The sequence below is a fragment of the Bombina bombina genome, chromosome 11, assembly GCF_027579735.1.
Source record: "Bombina bombina isolate aBomBom1 chromosome 11, aBomBom1.pri, whole genome shotgun sequence".
Lineage (NCBI taxonomy): Eukaryota > Metazoa > Chordata > Amphibia > Anura > Bombinatoridae > Bombina > Bombina bombina.
Genome location: NC_069509.1, coordinates 155521348 through 155539383, shown reverse-complemented (window position 1 = coordinate 155539383; position 18036 = coordinate 155521348). Strand labels below are relative to the sequence as shown.

Sequence of the window (18036 nt, the reverse complement as noted above, 5' to 3'; positions counted from 1 at the left end):
AATGCTTTTTATGTCCCTTAAACTTAATTTTTTATATTATTATTTCCATGACATATTAGTGAACAAAAAATAAATGAAAATATAGCTGCAAGCAGCATTAGAGGTGGCCAAGCGCATGGCCTTTGCAATGGGCATACAAGCAGCTAAGTAACAATATAAAGCTCTAAAGCAGTTTTTACAGTTCTAACATAAGCAGATGCAAATAAAACACATTTTCAAAAATTTTGCGTTTTTCAAGATGGCTGTCACACCATATGACTAATACATTCAAAACGAAAAGATGTAACTCTAGGTCACAATATATGGTTATACAGCAAATTTCACAGCTTTAACATAAGCGGTTGCAAATAAAACACATTTTTGACATTTTCACATAAACCAATATGGCTGCCACAGCTTGTGACCCAGTCCTTCAACATGAACAAATGTGATTCTAGATCACAGTATAGTGGTATATAGCAAGTTTCACAGTTATTACATAAGCGAAGCGCTTGCAGAGAAAATAGATTTTCAAAATTTGTGTAAAACAAGATGGCTGCCATATCATATAATATACAGCCTCCATATTATGTACAATAGTTCTCACCATAGATGTCAATAAACATGGCAAAAAACAGAATTTATGTTTACCTGATAAATTTCTTTCTCCAACGGTGTGTCCGGTCCACGGCGTCATCCTTACTTGTGGGATATTCTCTTCCCCAACAGGAAATGGCAAAGAGCCCAGCAAAGCTGGTCACATGATCCCTCCTAGGCTCCGCCTACCCCAGTCATTCGACCGACGTTAAGGAGGAATAATAGCATAGGAGAAACCATATGGTACCGTGGTGACTGTAGTTAAAGAAAATAAATTATCAGACCTGATTAAAAAACCAGGGCGGGCCGTGGACCGGACACACCGTTGGAGAAAGAAATTTATCAGGTAAACATAAATTCTGTTTTCTCCAACATAGGTGTGTCCGGTCCACGGCGTCATCCTTACTTGTGGGAACCAATACCAAAGCTTTAGGACACGGATGAAGGGAGGGAGCAAATCAGGTCACCTAAATGGAAGGCACCACGGCTTGCAAAACCTTTCTCCCAAAAATAGCCTCAGAAGAAGCAAAAGTATCAAACTTGTAAAATTTGGTAAAAGTGTGCAGTGAAGACCAAGTCGCTGCCCTACATATCTGATCAACAGAAGCCTCGTTCTTGAAGGCCCATGTGGAAGCCACAGCCCTAGTGGAATGAGCCGTGATTCTTTCGGGAGGCTGCCGTCCGGCAGTCTCGTAAGCCAATCTGATGATGCTTTTAATCCAAAAAGAGAGAGAGGTAGAAGTTGCTTTTTGACCTCTCCTTTTACCTGAATAAACAACAAACAGGGAAGATGTTTGTCTAAAATCCTTTGTAGCATCTAAATAGAATTTTAGAGCGCGAACAACATCCAAATTGTGCAACAAGCGTTCCTTCTTTGAAACTGGTTTCGGACACAGAGAAGGTACGATAATCTCCTGGTTAATGTTTTTGTTAGAAACAACTTTTGGAAGAAAACCAGGTTTAGTACGTAAAACCACCTTATCTGCATGGAACACCAGATAAGGAGGAGAACACTGCAGAGCAGATAATTCTGAAACTCTTCTAGCAGAAGAAATTGCAACTAAAAACAAAACTTTCCAAGATAATAACTTAATATCAACGGAATGTAAGGGTTCAAACGGAACCCCCTGAAGAACTGAAAGAACTAGATTGAGACTCCAAGGAGGAGTCAAAGGTTTGTAAACAGGCTTGATTCTAACCAGAGCCTGAACAAAGGCTTGAACATCTGGCACAGCTGCCAGTTTTTTGTGAAGTAACACCGACAAGGCAGAAATCTGTCCCTTCAGGGAACTTGCCGATAATCCTTTTTCCAATCCTTCTTGAAGGAAGGATAGAATCCTAGGAATCTTAACCTTGTCCCAAGGGAATCCTTTAGATTCACACCAACAGATATATTTTTTCCAAATTTTGTGGTAAATCTTTCTAGTTACAGGCTTTCTGGCCTGAACAAGAGTATCGATAACAGAATCTGAGAAACCTCGCTTCGATAAAATCAAGCGTTCAATCTCCAAGCAGTCAGCTGGAGTGAAACCAGATTCGGATGTTCGAACGGACCCTGAACAAGAAGGTCTCGTCTCAAAGGTAGCTTCCAAGGTGGAGCCGATGACATATTCACCAGATCTGCATACCAAGTCCTGCGTGGCCACGCAGGAGCTATCAAGATCACCGACGCCCTCTCCTGATTGATCCTGGCTACCAGCCTGGGGATGAGAGGAAACGGCGGGAACACATAAGCTAGTTTGAAGGTCCAAGGTGCTACTAGTGCATCCACTAGAGCCGCCTTGGGATCCCTGGATCTGGACCCGTAGCAAGGAACTTTGAAGTTCTGACGAGAGGCCATCAGATCCATGTCTGGAATGCCCCAAAGTTGAGTGACTTGGGCAAATATTTCCGGATGGAGTTCCCACTCCCCCGGATGCAATGTCTGACGACTCAGAAAATCCGCTTCCCAATTTTCCACTCCCGGGATGTGGATAGCAGACAGGTGGCAGGAGTGAGACTCCGCCCATAGAATAATCTTGGTCACTTCTTCCATCGCTAGGGAACTCCTTGTTCCCCCCTGATGGTTGATGTACGCAACAGTCGTCATGTTGTCTGATTGAAACCGTATGAACTTGGTCCTCGCTAGCTGAGGCCAAGCCTTGAGAGCATTGAATATCGCTCTCAGTTCCAGAATATTTATCGGTAGAAGAGATTCTTCCCGAGACCAAAGACCCTGAGCTTTCAGGGATCCCCAGACCGCGCCCCAGCCCATCAGACTGGCGTCGGTCGTGACAATGACCCACTCTGGTCTGTGGAATGTCATCCCTCGTGACAGGTTGTCCAGGGACAGCCACCAACGGAGTGAGTCTCTGGTCCTCTGATTTACTTGTATCTTTGGAGACAAGTCTGTATAGTCCCCATTCCACTGACTGAGCATGCACAGTTGTAATGGTCTTAGATGAATGCGCGCAAAAGGAACTATGTCCATTGTCGCTACCATCAACCCGATCACTTCCATGCACTGAGCTACGGAAGGAAGAGGAACGGAATGAAGTATTCGACAAGAGTCCAGAAGCTTTGTCTTTCTGGCCTCTGTTAGAAAAATCCTCATTTCTGAGGAGTCTATAATTGTTCCCAAGAAGGGAACCCTTGTTGACGGGGATAGAGAACTCTTTTCCACGTTCACTTTCCAGCCGTGCGATCTGAGAAAGGCCAGGACGATGTCCGTGTGAGCCTTTGCTCGAGGGAGGGACGACGCTTGAATCAGAATGTCGTCCAGGTAAGGTACAACTGCAATGCCCCTTGGTCTTAGCACAGCTAGAAGGGACCCTAGTACCTTTGTGAAAATCCTTGGAGCAGTGGCTAATCCGAAAGGAAGCGCCACGAACTGGTAATGTTTGTCCAGGAATGCAAACCTTAGGAACCGATGATGTTCCTTGTGGATAGGAATATGTAGATACGCATCCTTTAAATCCACCGTGGTCATGAATTGACCTTCCTGGATGGAAGGAAGGATAGTTCGAATGGTTTCCATCTTGAAAGATGGGACCTTGAGAAATTTGTTTAAGATCTTGAGATCTAGGATTGGTCTGAACGTTCCCTCTTTTTTGGGAACTATGAACAGATTGGAGTAGAACCCCATCCCTTGTTCTCTCAATGGAACAGGATGAATCACTCCCATTTTTAACAGGTCTTCTACACAATGTAAGAACGCCTGTCTTTTTATGTGGTCTGAAGACAACTGAGACCTGTGGAACCTTCCCCTTGGGGGAAGTCCCTTGAATTCCAGAAGATAACCCTGGGAGACTATTTCTAGCGCCCAAGGATCCAGAACATCTCTTGCCCAAGCCTGAGCGAAGAGAGAGAGTCTGCCCCCCACCAGATCCGGTCCCGGATCGGGGGCCGATATTTCATGCTGTCTTGGTAGCAGTGGCAGGTTTCTTTGCCTGCTTTCCCTTGTTCCAGCCTTGCATTGGTCTCCAAGCTGGCTTGGCCTGAGAAGTATTACCCTCTTGCTTAGAGGACGTAGCACCTTGGGCTGGTCCGTTTTTACGAAAGGGACGAAAATTAGGTCTATTTTTTGCCTTGAAAGGCCGATCCTGAGGAAGGGCATGGCCCTTACCCCCAGTGATATCAGAGATAATCTCTTTCAAGTCAGGACCAAACAGCGTTTTCCCCTTGAAAGGAATGTTTAGTAGCTTGTTCTTGGAAGACGCATCAGCCGACCAAGATTTCAACCAAAGCGCTCTGCGCGCCACAATAGCAAACCCAGAATTCTTAGCCGCTAACTTAGCCAATTGCAAAGAGGCGTCTAGAGTGAAAGAATTAGCCAATTTGAGAGCATTGACTCTGTCCATAATCTCCTCATAAGGAGGAGAGTCACTATCGAGCACCTTAATCAGTTCATCAAACCAGAAATATGCGGCTGTAGTGACAGGGACAATGCATGAAATGGGTTGTAGAAGGTAACCCTGCTGAACAAACATCTTTTTAAGCAAACCTTCTAATTTTTTATCCATAGGATCTTTGAAAGCACAACTATCCTCTATGGGAATAGTGGTGCGTTTGTTTAAAGTAGAAACCGCTCCCTCGACCTTGGGGACTGACTGCCATAAGTCCTTTCTGGGGTCGACCATAGGAAACAATTTTTTAAATATGGGGGGAGGGACGAAAGGAATACCGGGCCTTTCCCATTCTTTATTAACAATGTCCGCCACCCGCTTGGGTATAGGAAAAGCTTCTGGGAGCCCCGGCACCTCTAGGAACTTGTCCATTTTACATAGTTTCTCTGGGATGACCAAATTTTCACAATCATCCAGAGTGGATAATACCTCCTTAAGCAAAATGCGGAGATGTTCCAATTTAAATTTAAAAGTAATCACATCAGATTCAGCCTGCTGAGAAATGTTCCCTAAATCAGTAATTTCTCCCTCAGACAAAACCTCCCTGGCTCCCTCAGATTGGGTTAGGGGCCCTTCAGAGATATTAATATCAGCGTCGTCATGCTCTTCAGTAACTAAAACAGAGCATCCACGCTTACGCTGACAAGGGTTCATTTTGGCTAAAATGTTTTTGACAGAATTATCCATTACAGCCGTTAATTGTTGCATAGTAAGGAGTATTGGCGCGCTAGATGTACTAGGGGCCTCCTGAGTGGGCAAGACTCGTGTAGACGAAGGAGGGAATGATGCAGTACCATGCTTACTCCCCTCACTTGAGGAATCATCTTGGGCATCATTGTCATTATCACATAAATCACATTTATTTAAATGAATAGGAATTCTGGCTTCCCCACATTCAGAACACAGTCTATCTGGTAGTTCAGACATGTTAAACAGGCATAAACTTGATAAGAAAGTACAAAAAACGTTTTGAAATAAAACCGTTACTGTCACTTTAAATTTTAAACTGAACACACTTTATTACTGCAATTGCGAAAAAACATGAAGGAATTGTTCAAAATTCACCAAACTTTCACCACAGTGTCTTAAAGCCTTGAAAATATTGCACACCAATTTTGGAAGCTTTAACCCTTAAAATAACGGAACCGGAGCCGTTTTAAGCTTTAACCCCTTTACAGTCCCTGGTATCTGCTTTGCTGAGACCCAACCAAACCCAAGGGGAATACGATACCAAATGATGCCTTCAGAAGTCTTTTATCAGTATCAGAGCTCCTCTCACATGCGACTGCATGCCATGCCTCTCAAAAACAAGTGCGCAACACCGGCGCGAAAATGAGACTCTGCCTATGCTTTGGGAAAGCCCCTAAAGAATAAGGTGTCTAAAACAGTGCCTGCCGATATAATTATATCAAAATACCCAGAATAAATGATTCCTCAAGGCTAAATAAGTGTTAATATCAATCGATTTAGCCCAAAAAATGTCTACAGTCTAAATAAGCCCTTGTGAAGCCCTTATTTACAATCGTAATAAACATGGCTTACCGGATCCCATAGGGAAAATGACAGCTTCCAGCATTACATCGTCTTGTTAGAATGTGTCATACCTCAAGCAGCAAAGGACTGCAAACTGTTCCCCCAACTGAAGTTAATGCTCTCAACAGTCCTGTGTGGAACAGCCATGGATTTTAGTTACGGTTGCTAAAATCATTTTCCTCATACAAACAGAATTCTTCATCTCTTTTCTGTTTCTGAGTAAATAGTACGTACCAGCACTATTTGAAAATAACAAACTCTTGATTGAATAATGAAAAACTACAGTTAAACACTAAAAAACTCTAAGCCATCTCCGTGGAGATGTTGCCTGTACAACGGCAAAGAGAATGACTGGGGAAGGCGGAGCCTAGGAGGGATCATGTGACCAGCTTTGCTGGGCTCTTTGCCATTTCCTGTTGGGGAAGAGAATATCCCACAAGTAAGGATGACGCCGTGGACCGGACACACCTATGTTGGAGAAATAAAGCATTTTTCTAAAATATTTTTTTGTTTTATCATCAATTAAAAAATATTGTTAAGCTTCTTTTAACAATTCAAAATAGCTGCCAAACCACATGACCCATGAACTTCTCTTGAACAAATCTGAATGTTAGTCATCAGATAACTCTATAAACAAAATTTCAAGTCTGTCCCATAAGCGGTTTCATAGAAGATTTTAATTTTTTTTTAAAAAGTGCATACGAAACAAAATGGCCGCCAAGCTATGCAATGTATGGCTTTCAAATTGCACATACTAATGCTCACTATAGACCTCTACAATTTGCAGAAGTTTCATGAAAATTTGTAAAGTTTTTTCACAAAGGCAACTGCGCAATGCAAACTTTGACCGCAATATTGTCTTTCGGGGTCATGGCTATGTGCTATCATGTATCTACTACACAGTAATATAGTTAAATAATGTTAAATTAATGCATAAAGTGCAAATTTAGGCAATTAAATGTAGATAAAAATGTTAAATGTCTTGAGGCAGACATGTTGATTATGGAAAAATCGTAGTTTGAACAAACTTGGTAGAGGACCTTGCAAAGAGCATATGTGCAAAATTGCGCTTCATTGCACTAAGCGGTTTAAGAGAAGATGATGTTAAAAAATGTTTGCAAAATGCAAGATGGCTGCCACATCATGTGACCTAGGCACTTCTATTGAGAAATAGCAATTCTAGATAACAGCAGCAGAGAGCAGAGCAAGTTTCAAAGTTGTAACATAAGCAGTAGCAGAGCAAACTCTTTTTAAGCATTTAACGAAATTAGTCACAAAAAGCAATATGGCTGCCAGAGCATGTGACCTATGAGTTAAATGTTGCATGAGATGTAGCAGAGCAATAGGCTGTACCAGTATACCTGATTTCAAGAGCTTTGCATTAGCAGTTCAAGAGTTATGGGCAATAGAAAAAGTTTGGTGAAATAAAAATAATAATAATAATGACAATAACAATAGGTTGTCCAGCAACTACATTGCTTGGCCACCTAATTATCTGTCTAAGAGATAGAAAGGTCAAAACTAAACTGCATTTTACTTTTAAACCGATGGATTTTGCACTATATATCCATTAGCAAAAATGCTTCTAGTAAAGAAGTTATAACGGTTTCAGCAACATATCGCGCACTTGTGACTAGAGGAACAGGATTCAGATGCCATGTCTGCTCAGAGACCTATCAGTGGTGTGTTTCGGGTTAGTGAAGATTTAATGTGTGCTATCTGGGTAATTATTCAATAAACTTTACATATCTCACTACAAATAAACAATAAATGTCACTGAAAGTAGAGGTTGGTCATTACTTTTCAGTAAGTGTGAGTAATATTCAGTAAATATTGGATCTTCAATATAGCTATTAATATATGGTTTCCATTACTCATATCAGATCCAATTATGAGTGAATTCGAACTCCAGAACTATGAACAAAAAATGAAATAAGACAACTAAATTTTGAGAACACAAAATAAACTGAGAAACTTAAAGGGACACTGTACCCAAAAAAATTCTTTCGTGATTCAGATTGAGCATGAAATTTTAAGCAACTTTCTAATTTACTCCTATTATCAAATTTTCTTCTTTCTCTTGGTATCTTTATTTGAAATGCAAGAATGTAAGTTTAGATGCCGGCCCATTTTTGATGAACAACCTAGGTTGTCCTTGCTGATTGGTGGATAAATTCATCCACCAATAAAAAAGTGCTGTCCAGAGTACTGAAACCAAAAAAAGCTTAGATGCCTTCTTTTTCAAATAATGATAGCAAGAGAACGAAGAAAAATTGAGAATAGGAGTAAATTAGAAAGCTGCTTAAAATTGCATGCTCTTTCTGAATTACAAAAGAAATTTTTTGGGTACAGTGTCCCTTTAAAGGGACATGAAAACCAAATTTTTTCTTTTATGATTCAGGTAGAGAACACAATTTAAAAAAAAAGTTTCCAATTCACATTTATTATCAAATTTGCTTTGTTCTCATGTTATTCTTTGTTGAAGAAATATCTAGATAGGTAGCGTGCTCATGTCTGGAGCACTAAATGACAGTAAACAGTGCTGCCATCTAGTGCTCTTGTTGATGTACAACACTGTTGCAAAACTGCTGCCATAGAGCGCTGCAGACACGTGCACACTCCTGAACGTACTTTTTAAAAAAAGATAAGAAAACAAAGAAAAACAATTTATGCTTACCTGATAAAATTAATTTTTCATGGTGGTGAGAGTCCACAATCCATTACTCATGGGCATTACCTTCCTAACCACTAGGAGGAGGCAAACATTCCAAAACCACAAGAGCTCTATATAACCCCTCCCGCCTCACCATACCTTAGTCTAATGCATAGCCAAGCAAAAGAACACAAAATAAAATGGAGAAACTTAAAGGGACATTAAAAAATTAGAGATGTGCTTTAAAACAACAACAAAATATATGGTGGGGTGTTGTGGACTCTCACCACCATGAAATAAATTAATCAGGTAAACATAAATGTTTCTTTCAAACAGGTGGTGAGAGTCCACAACACATTACTCATGAGAACTAATACCCAAGCTGTGGACCTCACGAGTAATAACAAAAGGGAGGGATTTAAAAAACATCTTTTTCACTGAGAAAATAAATCCATAACCCCAATAAAAGATTAAATATTTTTCAAATGCACGTAAAAAATAAATGAAACAGGCAAAGAATGAAACAAACAACTGCTTAAAGGGACAGTATACTGAAAAATAATTTTTCGCTTAATGTATTTACAATTGCTTTTTTTACCAACTGCAGAGAAAAAAAATGTATGAAAAATAGCTTTTTATGTTTTTTTGTGTATATTAAAGCTCTGATTTTGTGTTTTGAAGCCACAACCTAATAAAATGGGTTGAGCTTGTAGATATAATCAGATCTCATTTCTGTATCACATTGTATACATATACCTGCTTCTTTATCTTATATCTGTCCATAAAACAATCACCAGTACTTGGAGAGAACAATGGAAAATCAACATTGTATTACCTTATCTCTGCTATATCCTACTGGGAGTATAATTTCTTCTGCTGGCTGTGTTTACAAAGCTTATATATAGCTGGGACCTGCGGCCACAAACTTTCAGAATAGGTGGGGATACCACATGCTAAATCAACTATTTCAAATGCTAATATAAGGGCAAAGGAGCTACTTGTAAACAATTTAATACACTCCAGCAGTTAAAGTGGATCATTGGGAACAAATTAAAGGGGAGAAATTTTTTGAGTAAACTGTCCCTTTAAAGAAGCAAAAACATCAAAATGGTAGAACTTCATAAAAGAATCCAAAGACTACCAGGTAGCTGCCTTGCAAATTTAGTCAACTGAGGACTCATTCTTAAAGGCCTGGAAGTGACAACTGACCTAGTAGAATGAGCAGTAATCCGTTGGGGTGGAGGCTGACTTTCCTCCAAATAAGCTTTGTGAATCAAAAGTTTCAACCACAAAGACACCGCAGAAGCCTTCTGTTCTTTTCTAGAACCAGAAAAGTGAATAAACAAAAAAATTGTCTAAAGGATTTAGTAGCATTAATGTCAGCTAGGAAATCAGTCTGAGTAGAATTACCAACAGATATACAGGTTAAAACAAGGGAAGTAGAAGAACTAATAATATGTAAGGGTCCCTGCACCTTACCAAGAGCCTGAGAAGATTGTTGAATATCTGATTGAACACATGCTGTTGTATAAAATAATCCTCTAGATGAAAAATACCTAAATGTATGCTTACCTGATAAATTATTTTATTTTGGAATGATGATGGTCCACAGTTCTCCATAACATATGGGATATATTTCCCACCACTAGGAGGTCAAGAACCCATACAAGAGCTTTAAAAAACTACCATCACGCTCTTAGTTTTACGTAGAGTCTAGTAGAGAATAGGAAAGAAAGGTAGGAAAGACAGCAGGGTTTATATAGGGAAATGCTGTGTACATAAAAGGTATTCATGTGTCCCTGTAACATTCAGCTGCTTTGAAGAGTTTTTTTTTTCTTTGTAAACGATAATCCTCAGGGACTCTGGGTCTCACATAGGTCTGAGCTCACAATTTGTAATCCATAAGAAAGTAGCTGGAACAACCTCTATTCTCAACCATCTCCTACGAGGCCAAGAAAAAAAAAACTAAGAGATGGAAAGGTTTTAAAGCTTGTGTGGGTTCTTGACCTCCTAGTGGTGGAAAATATTTCCGATATGTTATCAAGGACATTGGACCATCATCTTACGAAAGAAAACCGAGGACTAAAAAGTTACTTTCCTGGATGAATAACCCTGGAACAAGAACTACCAAAGCTGGACAACCGTTGAACTTAGTTAAGAGGGTATTCAAAACATTACCCTTATAGCCAAGAAACTTAAGGTTCCCTTCAGACAGATGGCATGGCACACTACTGGACCCTGTCTGACTACAAGAGGAAAATAAACCTCTCTTTTGATCAGAAGCTAAACCAAAAGAGCCTTCAAGGTTACATAAGAGTCTTGGACTCTATATTGAAAACCAAACTCATTGTTCTCTTGGAAACCTTCATACAGCTTTCAGGAATTTAAGCAATATTGTTCTGGAAGTACTCCTCTTTTAGAATAATACAGGGATTTGAGCACAACCCCCTTTTAAAGCTTTAAAAGAATCCTTAGCATATAATACAGAAGAAACTTCCTTCCGAGAAACTTTATTCAGAATACTATCTTAAGTACTTAAAGAAACTTGATCAGAAGCTATAGAACAAGGACAGACTGAAACTAAGCCTCTTAAAAGAGGGTTAACCTGCCCCCTTCCACAAACTCTGGATCAAGGCAGCACCTTTATGCATTTTTGGTAGCAGAAGAAGATTTCTTAGCCGGCTTAAACTTATTCCAGTTGGCACTGGGTCTCCCATCTGAACAAGAAATAAAAAATAATGCTTACCTGATAATTTCCTTTTCTTCTGATGGAAAGAGTCCACAGCTGCATTCATTACTTTTGGGAAATAAGAACCTGGCCACTAGGAGGAGGCAAAGACACACCAGCCAAAGGCTTAAATACTCCCCCCACTCCCCTCATCCCCCAGTCATTCTGCTGAGGAACAAAGAACAGTAGAAGAAATATCAGGGTGAAAGGTGCCAGAAGAATATGACGCCCCACATAAAATTACGGGTGGGGAGCTGTGGACTCTTTCCATGAGAAGAAAAGGAAATTATCAGGTAAGCATAATTTATGTTTTTCTTCTTAAATGAAGAGAGTCCACAGCTGCATTCATTACTTTTGGGAAAACAATACCCAAGCTATAGAGGACACTGAATGCCAATACGGGAGGGTACATAGGCGGCCCATACTGAGGGCACCAGGCCTGAATCTCTACCCAATAAAAAAAAAAACCGCTTTGTCCGAAGCCGAGAAAATTTTAAGAGTAAAAGCCCCAATGACACTGACTCGCAGTTAGACCAGAAGCCAAACTAGAGACCACAAACGGACTCGCCTGAGCCAACAGTCCTCCAGGAGACACTGTCGCCCAACAAACGGTCCCCCACCGCTCACCCCCCACAAATGAAGGGAACATCAGCCGAAAACCCCCAAGGGGACAAGGCAATGGAGGACAGAGGAAACAGAAAGGTCCCCTAATACAAAAAAGAACACCTCTAAGAGTGATCCCAGCTCACAGAGACCCAAAAGGGACCCAAACAGGGAAAACCAAGCGAAACCCAGGATAAGACGGGAAACAGAGACAGAAACAGATGTCTCTCCAAAATCCTGCAAGCACGGCATGGAACTGAAGGGGCAAAGTCCTCCCAGGGACTGACCATAGAATACCAAAGTATTCGACCATGAAAAAGTGTTTAATACACACAGGTGAAAAACCCCAAGTTTGATAACACAGAGGGTATTTGCGAGGAAGAAGAAGCAGTCAAGCAAGAAACGACAAAAGCAACCCCTGGACAGAGGGCACACTCCAGGCAACCTAAATCGCCGGACCTACACACAGGTCCCTAAAAAGGGAACCCAAAACCTCAATCGAGGCCACCCGAGAAGGAGAGTATACCCACTTCTAAAATCAATGGAGCAAGGTGAAAGAAAAATCGATACCTTAGCAGACTGAGCTAACAGGATAGACTCAACAAGCTCACACATCCATAGGAGACTGCGACCTGAACGCAGCGCCTTAGACCGCTCGGCCATCCTGACCCACAGATCCACACCCAGCGGGAGCAACCCAGCCTCATGGATGCAACACAGGGGAACAAAGAATCCTGAAACAGGTACAGGAACGAGCGTAAGGATAGCGCAGCCATCCCCACAGAGTACAAGTACAACCCGACTCTGAAAACAGACAACAAGGCCATAGACCGAAGGAACTATCCAAATAAAGGCCCAACAAGTCTGACTTGGAGCCAGCAAGACCCCAGGGGGAACCAATCCCACCTTTTCGCCTCCCAACCAGGAGAAGCCCCAAGCATGGACTCCATCTCCATAGAGAGGAGAATATCCCCTAAAGAAAAGGGATGGTGTCGGAAGGGCAACAACTCCTTAAAGGGACAGAACACTGTAAAATAGTTTTCCATTAATGTATTTTATATGACTTGTTATACCACCTGCAGAGTATAAAATATTTGAGAAATTGCATTTTCGGGTTTATTTGTGTATATGAAGTAGCTGGTTTTGTGCTTTGAAACCACAGCCTATTACAAGGGGTTGAACTTAAGGTAATATAAGATCTCATTATGTTATCACTTTTATGTACACAGACTAGCTTCCTTATTCTTATAATTGTCTGGAACACCAAAGCTCAATACATAGAGAGAAGAATGGAAAAACAGAATTTATGTTTACCTGATAAATTACTTTCTCCAACGGTGTGTCCGGTCCACGGCGTCATCCTTACTTGTGGGATATTCTCTTCCCCAACAGGAAATGGCAAAGAGCCCAGCAAAGCTGGTCACATGATCCCTCCTAGGCTCCGCCTACCCCAGTCATTCGACCGACGTTAAGGAGGAATATTTGCATAGGAGAAACCATATGTTACCGTGGTGACTGTAGTTAAAGAAAATAAATTATCAGACCTGATTAAAAAAAAACCAGGGCGGGCCGTGGACCGGACACACCGTTGGAGAAAGTAATTTATCAGGTAAACATAAATTCTGTTTTCTCCAACATAGGTGTGTCCGGTCCACGGCGTCATCCTTACTTGTGGGAACCAATACCAAAGCTTTAGGACACGGATGAAGGGAGGGAGCAAATCAGGTCACCTAAATGGAAGGCACCACGGCTTGCAAAACCTTTCTCCCAAAAATAGCCTCAGAAGAAGCAAAAGTATCAAATTTGTAAAATTTAGAAAAAGTGTGCAGTGAAGACCAAGTCGCTGCCTTACATATCTGATCAACAGAAGCCTCGTTCTTGAAGGCCCATGTGGAAGCCACAGCCCTAGTGGAGTGAGCTGTGATTCTTTCAGGAGGCTGCCGTCCGGCAGTCTCATAAGCCAATCGGATAATGCTTTTAATCCAGAAGGAGAGAGAGGTAGAAGTTGCTTTTTGACCTCTCCGTTTACCAGAATAAACAACAAACAAAGACAAAGTTTGTCTGAAATCCTTAGTAGCTGCTAAGTAAAATTTGAGAGCACGAACTACATCCAAGTTGTGCAACAAACGTTCCTTCTTTGAAACTGGATTAGGACACAAAGAAGGCACAACTATCTCCTGGTTAATGTTTTTGTTAGAAACAACTTTTGGAAGAAAACTAGGTTTAGTACGCAAAACCACCTTATCTGCATGGAACACCAGATAAGGAGAAGAACACTGCAGAGCAGATAATTCTGAAACTCTTCTAGCAGAAGAAATTGCAACCAAAAACAAAACTTTCCAAGATAATAACTTAATATCAACGGAATGTAAGGGTTCAAACGGAACCCCCTGAAGAACTGAAAGAACTAGGTTGAGACTCCAAGGAGGAGTCAAAATTTTGTAAACAGGCTTGATTCTAACCAGAGCCTGAACAAAGGCTAGAACATCTGGCACAGCTGCCAGCTTTTTGTGAAGTAACACAGACAAGGCAGAAATCTGTCCCATCAAGGAACTTGCAGATAATCCTTTTTCCAATCCTTCTCGAAGGAAGGATAGACTCTTAGGAATCTTAACCTTGTCCCAAGGGAATCCTGCAGATTCACACCAACAGATATACCAAATTATGTGGTAATTTTTCTGGTTACAGGCTTTCAGGCCTGAACAAGAGTATTAATAACAGAATCTGAGAACCCTCGCTTTGATAAGATCAAGCGTTCAATCTCCGAGCAGTCAGCTGGAGTGGGTCGAACGGACCTAGAACAAGAAGGTCTCTCAAAGGTAGCTTCCATGGTGGAGCCGATGACATATTCACCAGATCTGCATACCAAGTCCTGCGTGGCCACGCAGGGGCTATCAAAATCACCGACGCCCTCTCCTGATTGATCCTGGCTACCAGCCTGGGGGTGAGAGGAAACGGCGGGAACACATAAGCTAGTTTGAAGGTCCAAGGTGCTACTAGTGCATCCACTAGAGCCGCCTTGAGATCCCTGGATCTGTACCCGTAGTAAGGAACTCTGAAGTTATGACGAGAGGCCATCAGATCCATGTCTGGAATGCCCCACGGTTGAGTGACTTGGGCAAAGATTTCCGGATGGAGTTCCCACTCCCCCGGATGCAATGTCTGACGACTCAGAAAATCCGCTTCCCAATTTTCCACTCCTGGGATGTGGATAGCAGACAGGTGGCAGGAGTGAGACTCCGCCCATAGAATGATTTTGGTCACTTCTTCCATCGCTAGGGAACTCCTTGTTCCCCCCTGATGGTTGATGTATGAACTTGGCCCTCGCTAGCTGAGGCCAAGCTTTGAGAGCATTGAATATCGCTCTCAGTTCCAGAATATTTATCGGTAGAAGAGATTCTACCCGAGACCAAAGACCCTGAGCTTTCAGGGATCCCCAGACCGCGCCCCAGCCCATCAGACTGGCGTCGGTCGTGACAATGACCCACTCTGGTCTGCGGAAGGTCATCCCTTGTGACAGGTTGTCCAGGGACAGCCACCAACGGAATGAGTCTCTGGTCCTCTGATTTACTTGTATCTTCGGAGACAAGTCTGAATAGTCCCCATTCCACTGACTGAGCATGAACAGTTGTAATGGTCTTAGATGAATGTGCACAAAAGGAACTATGTCCATTGCCGCTACCATCAAACCTATCACTTCCATGCACTGCGCTATGGAAGGAAGAGGAACGGAATGAAGTATCCGACAAGAGTCTAGAAGTTTTGTTTTTCTGGCTTCTGTCAGAAAAATCCTCATTTCTAAGGAGTCTATTATAGTTCCCAAGAAGGGAACCCTCGTTGACGGAGATAGAGAACTCTTTTCCACGTTCACTTTCCATCCGTGAGATCTGAGAAAGGCCAGGACAATGTCCGTGTGAGCCTTTACTTGAGGAAGGGACGACGCTCGAATCAGAATGTCGTCCAAGTAAGGTACTACAGCAATGCCCCTTGGTCTTAGCACCGCCAGAAGGGACCCTAGTACCTATGAGAAAATCCTAGGAGCAGTGGCTAATCCGAAAGAAAACGCCACGAACTGGAAATGCTTGTCCAGGAATGCAACCCTTAGGAACCGATGATGTTCCTTGTGGATAGGAATATGTAGATACGCATCCTTGAAATCCACCTTGGTCATGAATTGACCTTCCTGGATGGAAGGAAGAAGTGTTCGAATGGTTTCCATCTTGAACGATGGAACCTTGAGAAACTTGTTCAAGATCTTGAGATCTAAGATTGGTCTGAACGTTCCCTCTTTTTTGGGAACTATGAACAGATTGGAGTAGAACCCCATCCCTTGTTCTCCTAATGGAACAGGATGAATCACTCCCATTTTTAGCAGGTCTTCTACCCAATGTAAGAATGCCTGTCTTCTTATGTGGTCTGAAGACAACTGAGACCTGTGGAACCTCCCCCTTGGAGGAAGCCCCTTGAACTCCAGAGAATAACCTTGGGAGACTATTTCTAGCGCCCAAGGATCCAGAACATCTCTTGCCCAAGCCTGAGCGAAGAGAGAGAGTCTGCCCCCCACCAGATCCGGTCCCGGATCTGGGGCCCGCATTTCATGCTGTCTTGGTAGCAGTGGCAGGTTTCCTGGCCTGCTTTCCTTTGTTCCAGCCTTGCATAGGTCTCCAGGCTGGATTGGCTTGAGAAGTATTACCTTCCTGCTTAGAGGACGTAGCCCTTGGGGCTGATCCGTTTCTGCGAAAGGGACGAAACTTAGGTTTATTTTTGGTCTTGAAAAGACCTATCCTGAGGAAGGGCGTGGCCCTTGCCCCCAGTGATATCAGAGATAATCTCTTTCAAGTCAGGGCCAAAGAGTGTTTTCCCCTTGAAAGGAATGTCAAGCAATTTGTTCTTGGAAGACGCATCCGCTGCCCAAGATTTTAACCAAAGCGCTCTGCGCCACAATAGCAAACCCAGAATTTTTTCGCCGCTAACCTAGCCAATTGCAAGGTGGCGTCTAGGGTGAAAGAATTAGCCAATTTAAGAGCACGAATTCTGTCCATAATCTCCTCATAAGAAGAAGAATTACTAATAATCGCCTTTCCTAGCTCATCAAACTAGAAACACGCGGCTGCAGTGACAGGGACAATGCATGCAATTGGTTGTAGAAGGGAACCTTGCTGAACAAACATCTTTAGCAGACCTTCTAATTTTTTATCCATAGGATCTTGGAAAGCACAACTATCTTCTATGGGTATAGTGGCGCGCTTGTGTAGAGTAGAAACCGCCCCCTCGACCTTGGGGACTGTCTGCCATCAGTCCTTTCTGGGGTCGACTATAGGAAAACAATTTTATAAATATGGGGGGAGGTACTAAAGGTATACCGGGCCTGTCCCATTCTTTACTAACAATGTACGCCACCCGCTTGGATATAGGAAAAGCTTCGGGGGGCCCCGGGGCCTCTGAGAACTTTTCCATGTTACATAGTGGTTCTGGAATGACCAGATAATCACAATCATCCAAATTGGATAACACCTCCTTAAGCAGAGCGCGGAGATGTTCCAACTTAAATTTAAAAGTAATCACATCAGGTTCAGCTTGTTGAGAAATGTTTCCTGAATCTGAAATTTCTCCCACAGACAAAACCTCCCTGGCCCCCTCAGACTGGTGTAGGGGCCCTTCAGAAACCATATCATCAGCGTTCTCATGCTCTACAGAATTTTCTAAAACAGAGCAGACGCGCTTTCGCTGATAAGTGGGCATATTGGCTAAAATGTTTTTGATAGAATTATCCATTACAGCCGTTAAATGTTGCATAGTAAGGAGTATTGGCGCACTAGATGTACTAGGGGCCTCCTGTATGGGCAAGACTGGTGTAGACGAAGGAGGGGATGATGCAGTACCATGCTTACTCCCCTCACTTGAGGAATCATCTTGGGCATCATTTTTACTAAATTTTTTTATGACATAAAATACATATAGTTAAATGAGAAGGAACCTTGGTTTCCCCACAGTCAGAACACAATCTATCTGGTAGTTCAGACATGTTAAACAGGCATAAACTTGATAACAAAGCACAA

General features: G+C 42.2%; 1 protein-coding gene across 1 annotated transcript in view; it reads right to left on the bottom strand.

The window, feature by feature from the left end:
- PDPK1 (3-phosphoinositide dependent protein kinase 1) overlaps positions 1-18036 on the bottom strand; it is a 267190-nt gene that overhangs the window by 25087 nt on the left and 224067 nt on the right. The window lies entirely within an intron of this gene.